Source organism: Balaenoptera acutorostrata, chromosome 1 (assembly GCF_949987535.1).
Source record: "Balaenoptera acutorostrata chromosome 1, mBalAcu1.1, whole genome shotgun sequence".
NCBI classification, from domain to species: domain Eukaryota; kingdom Metazoa; phylum Chordata; class Mammalia; order Artiodactyla; family Balaenopteridae; genus Balaenoptera; species Balaenoptera acutorostrata.
Window position 1 is genome coordinate 132,020,925 of NC_080064.1, and position 15,301 is coordinate 132,036,225.

Genomic DNA, 15,301 nt, shown 5'->3' on the forward strand with positions numbered 1-15,301 from the left:
ATCCTAGCATTTTCCAAGGTTGGGCAGGTGGCCTGGTAACATGTAGCCTAATAGGTGGTACTATTTTATTAATCATTATTATGATTAACACTTTCCAATTAAAAATCTCATACAGGTAATAATGAATATTGAAACGAAGAGTTTCATTTCACTGCAATTTACCCAGGCTGTTAAATACTTTGAGAAGCTTTTTCTCAATTCTCTTTCAATCACTATTCCTCTTTTCTTTTCTTCCTATCAAGACAGTGCCCTATAAAGTTAACAATGGTCCAACCCCTCGAGTATTGTGCTTACTATTAATTCCCATTTGAAGCAATTATCTCACTGATACTCTCAGCAACTCAAAGAAATATTTCTGAAATAACTGTTTAATTAATCCCAGCAGAAATAAGAATGGAGAGTACAAAGAAATAAAATCTGAACTGGGTGTGAACTACCGATACTCTGTAACACATGAAATTCTCTTTTCCAATAGAAGCCTGAAAATTACTCAAAATACCTAATCCCAGTGCTAACAAAGAAATGTACTATCATGAAATAATGCCATTTACAGCAACATGGATGGACCTAGAGATTATCATACTAAGTGAAATAAGTCAGACGGAGAAAGACGAATATCATATGATTTCACTTATATGTGGAACCAAAAAAATCTTTAAAAAATGATAAAAATGAACTTATTTACAAAACAGAAACAGACTCACAGACACAGAAAACAAACATGGCTACCAAAGGGGAAGTGGTGGGGGAGGGATAAATTAGGAGCTTGGGATTAACAGATACACACTACTTTATATAAAATAGATAAACAACAAGGTCCTACGTATTGCACAGGGAACTATATTCAATATCTTGTAATGACCTATAATGGAAAAGAATCTGAGAAAGCATATATATATAAACATATATATATAATTTTTTTAACATCTTTATTAGAGTATAATTGCTTTACAATGGTGTGTCAGTTTCTGCTCTATAACAAAGTGAATCAGTTATACATGTACATATGTCCCCATATCTCTTCCCCCTTGCATCTCCCTCCCTCCCACCCTCCCTATCCCACCCCTCTAGGTGGTCACAAAGCACCGAGCTGATCTCCCTGTGCTATGCGGCTGCTTCCCACTAGCTATCTATTTTACGTTTGGTAGTGTATATATGTCCATGCCACTCTCTCACTTTGTCCCAGCTTGCCCTTCCCCCTCCCCGTATCCTCAAGTCCATTCTCTAGTAGGTCTGCATCTTTATTCCCATCTTGCCCCTAGGTTCTTCTGACCATTTTCTTTTTTTTTTTTTTTTTTAGATTCTATATATATGTGTTAGCATATGGTATTTGTTTTTCTCTTTCTGACTTACCTCATTCTGTATGACAGTCTCTAGGTGCATCCACCTCACTACAAATAACTCAGTTTCGTTCCTTTTTATGGCTGAGTAATATTCCATTGTATATATGTGCCACATCTTCTTTATCCATTCATCTGTTGATGGACAATATATATAAATTTTAAAAAAAAAGGGAAATGTACTACAACCTTACTTCTCTTAATTACTATGTAGCAATAAATGATTTGAATTGGTGGCTTCATTTTTACATTTTATATACAATTGGTTGGGCAGCAAAAAAATTAAAAGTGACTTATACTTTGAGAAATGCTACAGGCAGCAGCCAAAGTTACAATTTTAGAGGTAATAATTGAGTACTGTATTTATATCCATCAGCAATATATCAATTTTCTATTATCTGCCCTGAAACATTAAGAAATCACCTTTTCTGTATCTTCAATTACCACCTGCCTAGTTTCCTTTGTAATCTTTTCTACTCTGCATTCCCTAGACCCACTCCCTTTCCTATTGGTCTCTGGATCCGTCCTCTTTATCATTACTCACTTCCTGAATTTGTAACTTCCAGCCTAAGGCAAAACTGTGAACCAGTAAGTCTCTTTCCTCTAGTTCCTTCCTCTTCCCCTCCTTTCTTCTCCATGATATTCTCTGTTCATTAATGACATTATACCCTCTTGACTTAAATCCACTGCTCCAAGAACTTAGTTTCTCCTCTTAGCTAAGAAAATTCTGGGGAAATTTTGGGTGGACAGTAGACTCCAGTTAATTCAAATTTCTTTGACATGTGACTTGTGATAAATGAACACTTTTAGCCAAAAATGTACCTTTTATTCCATTATAAAAAGGGTTTGCTGAGCAAATTAATAATAGTCTGATAAATAATGAAAATCTTTATCCTTTACATATAATATTTTTATATAACATATATAGTAATATATTTAGTATATAACGTCTTACAAGTTGGCAGAAGGTAATTTTTCAAAGCACTGGCAATATGTTTTCTTTATTAGCAAAATTACAATATCTGTTGAGGTTTATATAATGAGATTACATTTTCATACAGTATTTGGGTATTATGGTTTTCATTATATCAGGCTCATACTATTTCACAATTTTACTAATTAAGATTTGCTGGACCATTGGTGAAAGGAAACCAAAATTGTCATGTGCACATAAATATTTAAGAAACACTATTACTAATGAAGCATGATACCTTCATTGGTTCTTTTGGTTTTCGCCTCATACCCCATAAATGTTCAGTACCTATGGGTTTATAGAATCAATCCCAATGAGAAGGGTAGAAACAATAAAACCACTAGCAAATAAGGCTGGGCAATCACAAACAAAGTAGGTCATACTGTTTGGAGAATCAATTTGTTTTCAGTAAGAAACTAGGTTGCCCTATTTCATATATCAATTGGCAATTTGATATTAACCTAAAATTAATGTTTAAAAAGCAGAACTGGAAATTAAATGCAAGTTTTCATTCAAACTGTCATGAAAACATTTTTGTTATGACAAATTTATCTACACTAAAAGGGTGTTAGGAGAGACGCAAATAATCCAAAACAAAATAAAATTTTTAAAGAGTATTATTTGGCTTTGGACACTGTACCAATATCTAGAGATTGCAGTCAGATTTTCCCCAAGATATTGGAAATAAGGATAATAGGACTGCTTCCTGAAAGCTAAACTTTAAGATTATATACAATGCATATGAGCAGAAGTAGGCAAAGTCACCTTTAAAACACAAACTGGCCTAACTTCATTGTAACTTGACTTTTAATGAAGAATATTGTTAAGAGGTTTGGGTAGCCATGGAAACAGAGAAAAGAGCATACAGGGTCGCTTTAGGGTTAGTGCCCATGCAAATGCTGTCAGGAGAGAAGGAGCCCAAATCAACAGTGCAGCAGGATGCTCCTACTATATTGGAGATCAATGTACAAAGTTGCAACCGTTGGAAACTGAGTATTTCTATCTCTGGGACAAAACAGTCCTGTCATGGAGTTAGATGAATCAAGAAGAGTCCGTACACACAACTCCACTTGTTCTGAATCTGTGCTCATCAGGCAACCTTCTGTTAATGCCTTTGGTTTCCTGAGTAGGTTTGTCTACATAGAAAATGCACTGGCTTTGCAATCTTGAGTATTCAGGTATATAAATTACAGCTCTTGGAAATTAATAACTATTCTGGTTGTATACACCAGTCTTGTGACCTCAGTTAAGGTAAGTTCATCTGATGGCCGGAGCTGTTCTACATTGCTAACGAAAGATATTTCTGTTCTAAAATACTCTAGACAACATCCTAGAGTATTTTGGAAAATTCACCAAAGTTATGCTTCCCTGTCTGCCTGGGGACAGTCAGCAGGCCTTTCGCTGGCAATGACCCTATATCAGCCAAGCTTTTCCATTTCAAAAGATCATTGATTATCAATGGGGTGGGGGTTGAGTGCCTGTGATTTACCTCTCTTTATTATTTTATTTATTCCAACATTGCTACAGTGACAATTTCATGACCACAATGGTATAGAAGACAGCTCATACCAGGAGAAGTGGTAGGTAACCTTTGGATATAAAATATACCATAAACAATTTATAAAGTGGACACAAGTTACCATCTACTACACATCCACCATATGTTTAAACACAGTATTATCATTACAGTCCCTCACTTACAGATATCCTTGCCTCCCTATGTTACACTTGCCCGGTAAAACTCAGCATGGGTGAATCTTTCTATATTTTCTGTAGCTGTACCAAAGAGCTAACATTGCTGGAGAAATCATATGAATAAACTGAATGGCATATTTTAGATCCATAATCACAACTTCAAAAAATGCTCTCAGCAGATCATGTGAATCCTACTCTGTTCCTCACACTAGGCTTACTTTTTCACTCTCTGAGATAAATTTTGAATCTCCTTCTCCTCAAACTCCTACATACCAAGCCCTCTCATCAGATTACTTTGCTCCCTACTTCGCTGAGAAAATAGAAGCCATCAATGGGACTTCCCTTATGTTCCCACCATCAAATCATCAATTGTCCCTAGAGCTGCAACTATCTTCTCCTCCATCAGTGCTCTGGACTCACCTCTTCACACCTTCTCATGGATTTCTCTCTTTTAGGTTCCCTCTCTCTACTACATAATTGCCACCTCTTGCCTCTTCTGGATTATTCCTATTATCATACAAACATGATCTATTGTCTCCAATGTTTTAAAATGTCTCTCTTTACTCCACCTCTCTCCAGCCACTACTTTCTTTCTCTGTCACGACAGAGTTCAAGTTCTGGAAAGAATGGTTTATCTATAGTCTCCACTTTCTCAACATCTATCTCATTTTTAGCTCATTACCATATGGCTTTCTGACCTCACTGCTCCACCAAAAATTCTTGTAAAAGATACCAGTAACCTCCATGTTGCCAAATACAATGGACACTTCTGGCTCCTTCTTCATAAGACTTGACCTCTCAGCAGCATTTAACATAGTCGATTGCTCACACTTTCTTACAATACTCTCCTCTCTTGGCTTCTGTGACATCATCCTCTTGGGTTTTCCAGTTCTCTGGCATCTGTTCAGTGTTCTTTGCTTAATCCTCCACCTCCACCTAACCTCCAAATGTTGTTGTTCTTTAGGTCTGGCCCTTTATTCTTGTTTCTCTAATCTCTCTCTCTGAGTTATCTTATCTCTTCCCACTGCTTGAAACACGTGAAATACATACAAAACATGTCTATGAAGCCCAAATCTCTGTCTCCAACCCCAACCTCCCCTCTGAGCCCAAGACATCCATGTCAACTGCATACTTTATCTACAGTTGGACACTATGTGAACATCTCAAATTTAACATGCCTAAAATCTAATTGTTCTCAATGTTTTCTTTTTAATATTTAATTTTTATTGCTCCACCAACCAAACTGTTTTCCTTCCCTCTTCCATCCCCATGGTCTCTATAAATGTCACTGTCATCCACCCAATTGTTCAAGCCATAAACCTATGTCATTGTTGTTTTTGTTTTTTTTTTTAATTTTTGGCCGCATTGTGCAGCATGCAGGATCTTAGTTCCCTGACCAGGGATTGAACCTTTGCCCCCTGCAGTGGAAGTGCAGAGTCTTAACCACTGGACTGCCAGGGAAGTCCCTAAATCGATGTCATCACTGATTCGTCTCTCTTCTTCACACCTTCCCCTCACTTAGAAGTGATCATCTCCCACAAGCAAGTATATTCTAGCTCTAAAAATATATACCAAACCTGTCTACTTCTCTCCATCCCACAGCCTCTATCCTACTCCAAGCTACTATCATTCTTCACTACTGTGATTACTTCATTACTGCCTAGCGGGGCTCCTTGCTTCTATTCTCACCTCCCTTTAATCCATTCTTCACACTCTTCACTCAGCAGTAACGGTGAGCTCCTTAAAATGGAAAATCAGACCATGTGACTCCCCTTCTTAAAATCTTCCAATGACTTTTCACTGTACCTGGAAGACATTCTGAACTCCTTACCCTGGCCTCCAAGGCCCCTCTGAGCCTAGCCCTTGTCTCTCCTTTTAGTTTCATCTTGTGCCACTCTCTCTCAACTAAGCTCCAGACATACTCCTCCTAGTTCCTAGAACATTCCAAGCTCTTTCCCAAATCAGGGCACTTGTAATTGCAGTTCATTTGGTCCAGAGTACTTTCCCACCTACTCTATGCATTGCTGAGTAGGTCCCTACTGTTATCATTTAGGTCCCAGTTTAAATGACACCTTCTCAGAAAGGTACTCACTGACCACATAAAGTAAATCTGGAGTGCCTGTCTTACTGGTTATTCTTTTCTTCCTTCCTGTTTCCCTTCCTTCCTTCCCTCCGTCCTTCCTTCCTTCCTTTCTTTTCTCTCCCTTTTTTTTCCCAGTTATTCTTTACCTTAATATCCTGTTTGTTTCCTTCACTGCACATATCCAAATCTACTATGTGATCTGCATCACTACACTGTTTCATTAGGACCAAGATCTTAACTTTTCGTTACTTTTGTATCCCAGTATCTAGCACATATAGTAGGTGCTCAATAAATATTTGGTGAGTCAATAACACAAACTTGAGAAGTAGGTGTTATTATCTCCATTTTACAAAATGAGAAAACTGAATTTAAGAGATGTTAAGTAACTTATCCATACTACATAGTAATTAATTAGCAGAACTGATATTCATACCTGTTTGAGTCTTATTTTAAAGGCTAAAAAATATGTAATCCTTTTCGTATATTTTTTTTTGCCTTTTTGTATCTTAAACACAATGCTATATATATTTACATAAGCATGCACACTAAATACACACATGTATGCACTATATATGTATACACACATTTACCATTTGTTTCTCATAACAATTTTATCACTCACAAAAATTTTTCATTACACATTAAAACTTTTTCTGATTGTAAAATCTGGACATTACAGAAAGCCATGCATAAAATATTTTTAAAAATCTGATGGCTCTAAGAAAACTATTGTTAAAGTGTTTACCATTATAAACATTTCAGAGTACATTTTAAAGTCTTTTTTTCTATTACTATGCATATATGTGTGTTTTTATAGCATATTTATGGCATAAGCGTATTATGGCTTAAGCATTTCCCTTGTCCTTAAACATTATTCTGAATTTAATGGCTTCCAAATATTGCATAATATGGATGTAACATAATGCATTTATCTCTGTATCTTTATTAACAAACAGGTTTTGGCATTATGAATACTGAGTATTGTGTATGTACATTTCTAGAAAATACCGAGATACTGCCAAATATCAAGGTTAAAGATTATGCATAGTTTAATTTTGATTCACACTGCCAAAGTGTTGTCTGAACCAATTCACACAACTATCCAGCACCTACAAGAGTGCTCACTTCCCTGAGGCATAACAACCTGTAATTGAGGTCTCTTTAAGAGTTCCTGGAGAGATCTCAGGCGAAATCTTCACCCTGCATCTTGAGCTCTGATCGCAGGAACTCCCTCGGTCCAGCAAGCGGCGCCGTCACCTTCCGTCGGGGTTGGGTCGCCACGGAGACCTCACGTGATCCGGCCGTCTCTGCGCCGGGGGGCGGTCTTGCGGGGATTTGCCTTACGTACGCCGCCGCATGACGTCGTACGTAGGGGCTGGCTAGCCGCCATCTTGCTTCTTTTTCTCGCTCGCTATCTCCCTCTCGAGAAGGAGTGAAAGTGCTTTGGCGGTTTGTCCATCCGCAGCTTCGGATCTCTGGGGCCTAGGGTCCTTCCAGCCGTCCCCTACCCCTAGTTTCCCCTTCCCCTTCCCCCTATCAGAGCTCTGCGGAGCCCCTCGAAGCGCGCAGACACACTCAGCTTGACACTCATCCTGGCCGGTAAGGAAAGCGAGGGCGTAGGAGCTGCGATCAAAGCGGGCCCTATCCGGGAGGGCTGGCGTGGGGCGGCCCGGGGGGTGGGAGCGCACCCCGACCCTGGCGCCCAGAGACGAGGGAGCCGCGTGGAGAGGGCCTTGGGTCCGGGCATCCTCTTTTTCTCTTTGGCTACCATCATCTCTGCTTCTGGGGGAGCCTCGGCCTCCTGCTTGGGGAGCGGGAAAAACCGGAGTCAGACCCGCCCCATGTGGTCTGCAGCGGGAGTTCCGGACCCGTCGGCCTCCTCCCACTCAGGCCCTGTAGGGGGATTACGCGCGTTGCCGGGTAAGGGAAGGGAGTTTCCTTTCCGCGGGATAGGCGGGTGCGCGGTCTCTTTTCCTAGTGTGGGCATGTGTCCCCCCAAACAACTCGGGGGCTCATCTAGGCTCTTTAATGCCTACCTCTTCTTCATGGTTAGTGAGGGTGAAATTTGCAATGAGTAGTGTGCGGGAGAGACCGGGTTAAAGGCCGGGCTCGGTGAGAGGCGCTTCGGGGAATGAGGACCAGTCCTACTTCCGCTAGGGACGTGCTGCCCCAACTCCAGAGGCGGGTTCGGATAGTCTTTTCTCACCCTAGGCCTCTCCATCCCCTAACCTGCTTGGTGAATCTCACTCCGCAGCTTCCTCCCTTGAGATAGCATTAGTGTTGGTGTTAAGGTAAAGGCCCCACTTTAGGGCTTGAAGAAAAGGGCATAGGGGGCCAATAGGAACACTGATAAATTCTTCCTTCCCTTGAGAGGACTGTGTCTAATTACTTTAAAGGGATGTGTATATGTTTTGACTTGATCTGAGATTCTTTTGAGGTTTCCGACGTGTCTGATGTTTGCTGGCTTCTAAGGCTAGCCGGATTTCCGCATTGACCGATCTTCAGCGTATGTCCATAGATTCATACCTCGCCAGGGTACTTGGAGTTGCACAGTAGGCGGCTGTGCTGTAAGATTTTCATTTGGAATGCCCCCAGAAGAATCGGGATTCTTGATTAAATGCTTGATAGCTTATTCCCGCAAATAAAAATGATAAGGTGATAGTTAAACGCCCACTAAGCCCAACTCCAGCATTTGTTAGAAGTAGATTAACCTCCTCTGTTGGTAATTAAGATGCCGCTCAGACTGGAGCCATTTTTAGGTGTGTGTCACAAATGCACTGCAGCATCATTTCTGGTCCATTTCAAATGCATTGATCCCCTAAAAAAAGGAATAGGTTGAATTTGAGTTTCTAGCATATAGTCAACTAGTAATTCTCTCCTTTAATATAATGGAATTTTCAGAATATAGGCTTTTTACTTTTACTTTTGTGTTTCGGTCTAGTGAACTTCTGTATGTGGCTGTTTTCCCTCCACTAGTTGACCTTTTACCATGTACTGAGCACAGAATTAAGCTCTTTACAGGCATTCTCTTTGTTAATCCTACAGCAAACCTTTGAGGGAGGTACTATCATCATCCCCATTTTACAGATGAGGAAATGAAATCTGAGAAATTAAAGTAGTTTGACCAAGGTCACACGGCAGTTATTGATGGCGCTGTATAGATTCAAACCCAGATTGTCTAAACGCAAAGAGGATGCTCTAAACTGTCAAACTGCCTCCCTGTTTCTTGTAATTTTGCAAACTATAGGAACTAAATAAGGTACAGCATTATTAACCTAGTTTTTGTTTTCCTTGACTCAGTATAGAAACATTGTTGCATGTGAAGGTTACAGTGTTCCAAGGTATACATTATAGCTACTCTGGGGATAGAAAAGCCAGCCGAGTAAAACTCAAATGCTGTGGTATGACAGATAATTTTTAAATTTTGATATCTGGCCTATATTATTGATAAAATATTTCCTCATCTGTAAAATGGAGATGATAATAGCAGTAACTCCTTCAAAGGCTTGCTGTAGGTTTATCACAGATAATGTATGTAAAGAGCTTATTACTGTGCTCAGTACATAGTAAAAGTTCAACTAATAGTGGAAGGAGAATGACAGAATACTGGTGGAAGAAAATACTCTTCTTCCAAGCAGTGGGTAACCTGTATATTCTCAGAATGGAGTATAAATTTGGAACTTAAGAAATAGTTTTCCTTTGTTTTTTTTTTTAAGGCTTTTTTAGACTTAAATATCTTTTTTTTCCTTTTTTTTTTTACACTTATATATTGGGTTTTGTTTCTTAAAGATTTCTTCATGTTCTAGAGTCAGTACCTCTGGGATCAGTATATTGGGCATAGCTGAAAATACAGAAGTTCTGCCTCATTCAAGTCCCTGTCTCCCCTCTACCCCTACCCGACCCCACCATCCTTATGGTAAAATGTCTTTGAAGATTATATTATGTCCACCTCTCCCTCCAAGTGGTTTCCTTCTTCCCCCAGCCCCCAAACACCATTTTAGTTTGTAATTCAGTTGAGAAACTCATTTTTCAGATGCTATTTATGCCATATTTGTGTAAGGCACGAATTGATCATTCATAAAATGTTGACACAAACTGGTATAGAACCGTATTCTTACCATGAAGGAGATCCAAAAGTTGTGTCTGCCTGAGTTATGACTAATATACTTTCAGTAAAGCGAGCCTTGTCATCTTATGAATAGGCCGACACAATGAAAGCTTGTCTCAGTCTGTGTTAACTGTTGCTTAGAAGTCTTGAGAATTAATAAGTTAGTTTTGAGTCATAACATTTAAAAATTCTCAATAATGCCATTGATGCATCAGTCAGGACATCTTTTGGGGTAAAAGTGTTCTCTAGAGACAGTGATTTCAGTAAATTTTTTATTGTATGTGTGTCCTCCCCCCTTCCCCAAAGGCTAAATATAGTCTGACCTTTTTGCCCGTTATATTTCTAGTCATTATTTTGCTCTAGATTGACAGAATGCCTGTCACATTTTGGGGCCTTTGTGTGCACATATTTTCTGGCAAATCAGAACAAGGGCTATTACTGAGTTTCAACAGTTGTCTAGTTGACAAAAACTTTTAGGTGGTTAGCCTATACCTAGAGATGAACACAAGATAGCAATGGAATTATTACTGTCAATGTAATATACTCACCCATGTGTGGTGCTGCTAGGTGCTCTACATTAAAGAAGAGCAGGACATAATCAGCATTTGTGAAGCACATCTAGTATTTAAAAAACACTATTAGGTTTTTTTTTTTTTTTTTTTGGCTACGTTGGGTCTTCGTTGCTGCGCACGGGCTTTCTGTAGTTGTGGCGAGCGGAGGCTACTCTAAGTCGCGATGCACAGGTTTCTCATTGCGGTGGCTTCTCTTGTTGCGGAGCATGGGCTCTAGGCACACGGGCTTCAGTAGTTGTGGCACGCGGGCTCAGTAGTTGTGGCTCACAGGCTCAGTAGTTGTGGCACACTGGCGGCTTAGTTGCTCCGCAGCATGTGGGATCTTCCCGGACCAGGGCTTGAACCCGTGTCCCCTGCCTTGGCAGGCATATTCTAAACCACTGCGCCACCAGGGAAGCCCCAATACTGGGTATTATTTACATAACATTATATAGTAGTTTTCTATTTACTTGTCTGTGTTCTGATATTACTCTGTCTTACTTTGCTAGACTGTTTCCGTGTCTTATCACTTTGTACAGTGGTTGGCATGTATCTAGAGTTTATTATGTGTTATTGAATAAATGAGATTAGGAAACAAAGATTAGACCCACAACTAGGGTTCAACTGACAAATGTCTTAGTGGAGCAAAAGAATACCCCAATCATTTTTCCCCGTTTATTTACCTATTAGAATAGTATCAGATGCTTTCAAATAGTTTATGTTTATGTTCTGTACATTGTGAGATTTTTTTGCATCAGATTATCCTTACTAATTTTTAGATTTATTCAGCAAACATTACAGGTTCTTTTAATTTTGTAAGGCACAGTGCGTGAGAGGAAAATGGCTTTTGGTTCGTACTGCCAAGATGTTCACAGTCTTAAGGATTAATATTAAAAGTTATCATGTGATCTTTGGATTCATACCAGAAGATAAAAATAAAGATATAGAGACAGGTAATGGAAATTTGGAGCAGAAAATTCATATATGGAAAATTGTCCATAGTATATATAGGTCGAGTGCCCAGTTGGTTACAAGTAAAGGCATGATGGCCAGGAGAGACAAAGAATAATTGTAATTATTAATATTTAGTGAGCACTTACCATGCCAGGCACTGAGCTAAGAACACTTTGAGGATTATCTCTTTCATTCCATACATTAAGCCTAGAATGTGGATTATTTTATTCCCATTACACAACTAGAAAACTGGATTTAAAGGGATTTAGTAATTTGTTCATAGTTGCTTAGGTAGTAGGTGAGATTCGAATCATTGACCCAGAGCCTGAGTGCTTAACTTCTATACTACATGGATTTCCCAGTGGCCAGTGTTTCTCAAACTTTAGTCATTCACGATTTTTGCTTTATCTTCAAACCATCTGTCAATATTTTTCTTTAATTCAGCTTACTATCTTCTAATTGAGTTTAAAAGAAAAATTTATGTGATTATTTGGCGTTAGAGTTTTTTCCCCTCAACATGTGTTAAAGTAAACACGTAATTTTAAATATTCCTCTATGGACTACTTAAAATCATCTAATATACCATCAGTACTCATTTGTATCCCACCCTTTGGGACATAACTGCTATAAGAAATGAATACTGCATAGGATCAGGCAGCAGTTGGAGTTAATGAAGGCCAGAAGTGATGAAAGCCTAAAAATAGAATACATTCATCAAACAGGAAATGGCAGCATTACAGGAGTAGAGATATAAATTAGAGCCTTAACTACATACTTGGGACAGCCATTTCCAGGATGAACTGCAAAGTGGATTGGGTTTATTTAGACAGAGAAATGTAACAGGATAGGATGTCTAAGACAATCTATGGCAAGAGAAGGAGAACAAGAATTGAATAACTTAAGAAAGAAGTCACTACAGAAATCAGGGTGGAAGAGGAAAATCTCTAAAATAGGATTGTGACAGCCAAATGTATCAGAGTTCAGAAAAATATGTGAGAAATGGCTCTTGGATTTGGCTTGAGTGATCCTTGGTGACCCTAAGGATTTAAGTCAAGTAATGAGGCTGAAAGGTTAAGCAGGGAGGAATAAGTAGTGAGACCTCTTGATTTTTAGGTGTGTTGAATACTCAAAATGAGCTCTGGACTAGGAGTTTGAAAACCTGGGGTTAATCCTTTTGTCACTTGGGGGCAAGTGACTTGGCTTCTTCAAATTGTGGGTACACTGTATTCATCTGGAAAATAAGGATAATACCTGTTCCCCCTATCTTAGAGGATTGTTACAAAGATCACATTAAATGTGTTTATTATACTTTTTGAGTTTAATATTCTTTGATATCACATGAGTCTTAACCACATTTAAAACAAAAGGGACACATGAAAAGTAGAAAGTTGAAGGTAAAGGGAGGATAGGTCCTCAACGAGATTGGAAGATCTCCTCATGGTGCATATGTAGTTGGAGAATGGGTGTCTAGGGAAGTTAATAATCGATCTTCCTTCGTCCTTCTTTCCTAATGAACAATCTGAAAGTGCAGGGCTGCTGTATATGGTTGTACCATTTGTGCACTGCACAAAGATGCCTGGCTGAAGGAGGCAGCAAGGACTGAAACCTAGCCCTTGATCTGCTTTCAGAGTCCTGTGCCCTGGCTAGGCCTCCAGCTTCTCATTGCGGTGGCTTCTCTTGAAGACTGTTAACAATGTCCAGCAGCATGTCTAGGAGTAGGGAGTGGTGGGAGGCACAAAGCAGCTGGATCAAATAAGAAATTAGAGTTGTGCCAGGCAGGTGTAAAGAAAAGCAAGGGAGATGAGGATACTGCCAGGAGAATGGTTAGATTAACATTTCATGGAAGTCTAAATCAGAGTGAAGTAAGACAAGCTGGAAAAAAATGAGGAGAGGTGAAGGTGGAAATTGTGCCTCCACTTCTCTTCTCCCTCCCAAGACATCAGCCCTCTCACCAAGATGAGTACCTGTATCTTCCCAGAGGGTGTGTTTTTCTGTTTGCACAAAGGCCCTGTGGAGGCCAGTGCTCTGAAAGGCTTCTTAAGGAGACATATTAAGGATATGTTTAGAACAACATCAAAAACATTTGGGAGACTGGAGAAATGATCACTAGGAACAGAAAGCTTAGAACTTATTATGAAAATAGGTTAAGTAGTTGCCCAACAGCAAGTACAGAATTCCAGTTTATCCAGTGTATTTTTAAAGATGGGCATTGTAACTTTTTTTTTTTTTTTAAATCCTGTGCTCTTTTTTTTTTTTTTTTTTTTTAATTTTTGACTGTGTTGGGTCTTCGTTTCTGTGCGAGGGCTTTCTCTAGTTGTGGCAAGCGGGGGCCACTCTTCATTGCAGTGCGCGGGCCTCTCACTATCGCGGCCTCTCTTGTTGCGGAGCACAGGCTCCAGACGCGCAGGCTCAGTAGTTGTGGCTCAGGGGCCTAGTTGCTCCGCGGCATGTGGGATCTTCCCAGACCAGGGCTCGAACCCGTGTCCCCTGCGTTGGCAGGCAGATTCTCAACCACTGCGCCACCAGGGAAGCCCCGCATTGTAACTTATTGTTTCTAGTAATTTGGAAACAAATAATGTTTATTAAAATATCATATGTAGATTATCAACTTTCCAAGAGGAAAGAGAATATATGAGTAAAACTATACTTAACATTTTAATCTTTAAAAAAACCACTTTATACTTTTTCGGGTTGCAATTACAATTTACATTTTTGGCAATATGACTATTGTTGCTTGGCCTGTATATGTATATATTTTTAATGTTATTTATTTTGATGTTTGAGCTTTTTTTTTTTTTTGGCTGTGTTGGGTCTTCGTTGCTGCGCACGGGCTTTCTCTAGTTGTGGCGAGCGGGAGCTACTCTTCATTGCGGTGTGCGGGCTTCTCATTGCAGTGGCTTCTCTTGTTGTGGAGCACAGGCTCTAGGCGCGTGGGCTTCAGTAGTTGTGGCACGAGGGCTCAGTAGCTGTGGCTCATGGGCTCTAGAGCGCAGGCTCAGTAGTTGTGGCACACGGGCTTAGTTGCTCCGCAGAATGTGGGATCTCCCCGGACCAGGGATCAAACCCGTGTCCCCTGCATTGGCAGGTGGATTCTTAACCACTGTGCCACCAGGGAAGTCCCTTGGCCTGTATTTTTAAGTAACTGTTTTTAATGTTAGGTTTAAACTTTGTAGATCTTAATTGAACATAATATGAAGAATTACTTCTGAAATGGGACAGATAGAGGAATTTTATTTTAAAAGCAGGGAAAGGATGTTATTGAAATAATAAGCCTTTTGACAGAGATGTGGAAGGTTAGTTATATTGCTGTATAAGTGTTAAAATTTCAATTAAGAAAAATTGGATTTTTTGATATGTGTAGTTACATGTAGCCCACACCACAATTAGGATGCAGAATGTAGAAAGATGAAATATCTCCCCACTGTAGAATCAGAGTCTTCTGACATTTTGGAGACACAAAATATCTCTCCTGATGAAGAAAGAACTATTGAGTAAGGATTGAAAAGTCAAGAATAGCTTATATGTGCTGATTGCTTGATTTCCTGACCTGACCAAAAAATAAATAAATAAATTTCTTTGGTTGTGTAGTTATATTTA

At 39.5% G+C, this 15,301-nt stretch overlaps 1 protein-coding gene and 1 long non-coding RNA gene across 17 annotated transcripts in view; one reads left to right on the forward strand and one right to left on the reverse strand.

The window, feature by feature from the left end:
* Window positions 1–7,396, reverse strand: part of LOC130708636 (uncharacterized) — a 73,161-nt gene extending 65,765 nt beyond the window's left edge. Inside the window, exons 1-2 of the long non-coding RNA XR_009008922.1 lie at window positions 7,236–7,396; window positions 1,354–1,475 (exon numbers count right to left, since the gene is read on the reverse strand). This is a non-coding gene — a long non-coding RNA (uncharacterized LOC130708636). The remainder of the gene's footprint in view (window positions 1–1,353; window positions 1,476–7,235) is intronic.
* Window positions 7,397–7,511: 115 nt separating this feature from the next.
* PRRC2C (proline rich coiled-coil 2C) overlaps window positions 7,512–15,301 on the forward strand; it is a 102,248-nt gene continuing 94,458 nt past the window's right edge. For 8 of the 16 annotated variants that reach the window (XM_007165303.3, XM_007165304.3, XM_007165316.3 and 5 more), the window contains exon 1: window positions 7,512–7,690. The gene's annotated coding sequence lies outside the window, so the exon portion shown is untranslated. The remainder of the gene's footprint in view (window positions 7,691–15,301) is intronic. The other 8 variants (XM_007165311.3, XM_007165306.3, XM_007165312.2 and 5 more) reach the window with 1 other exon arrangement.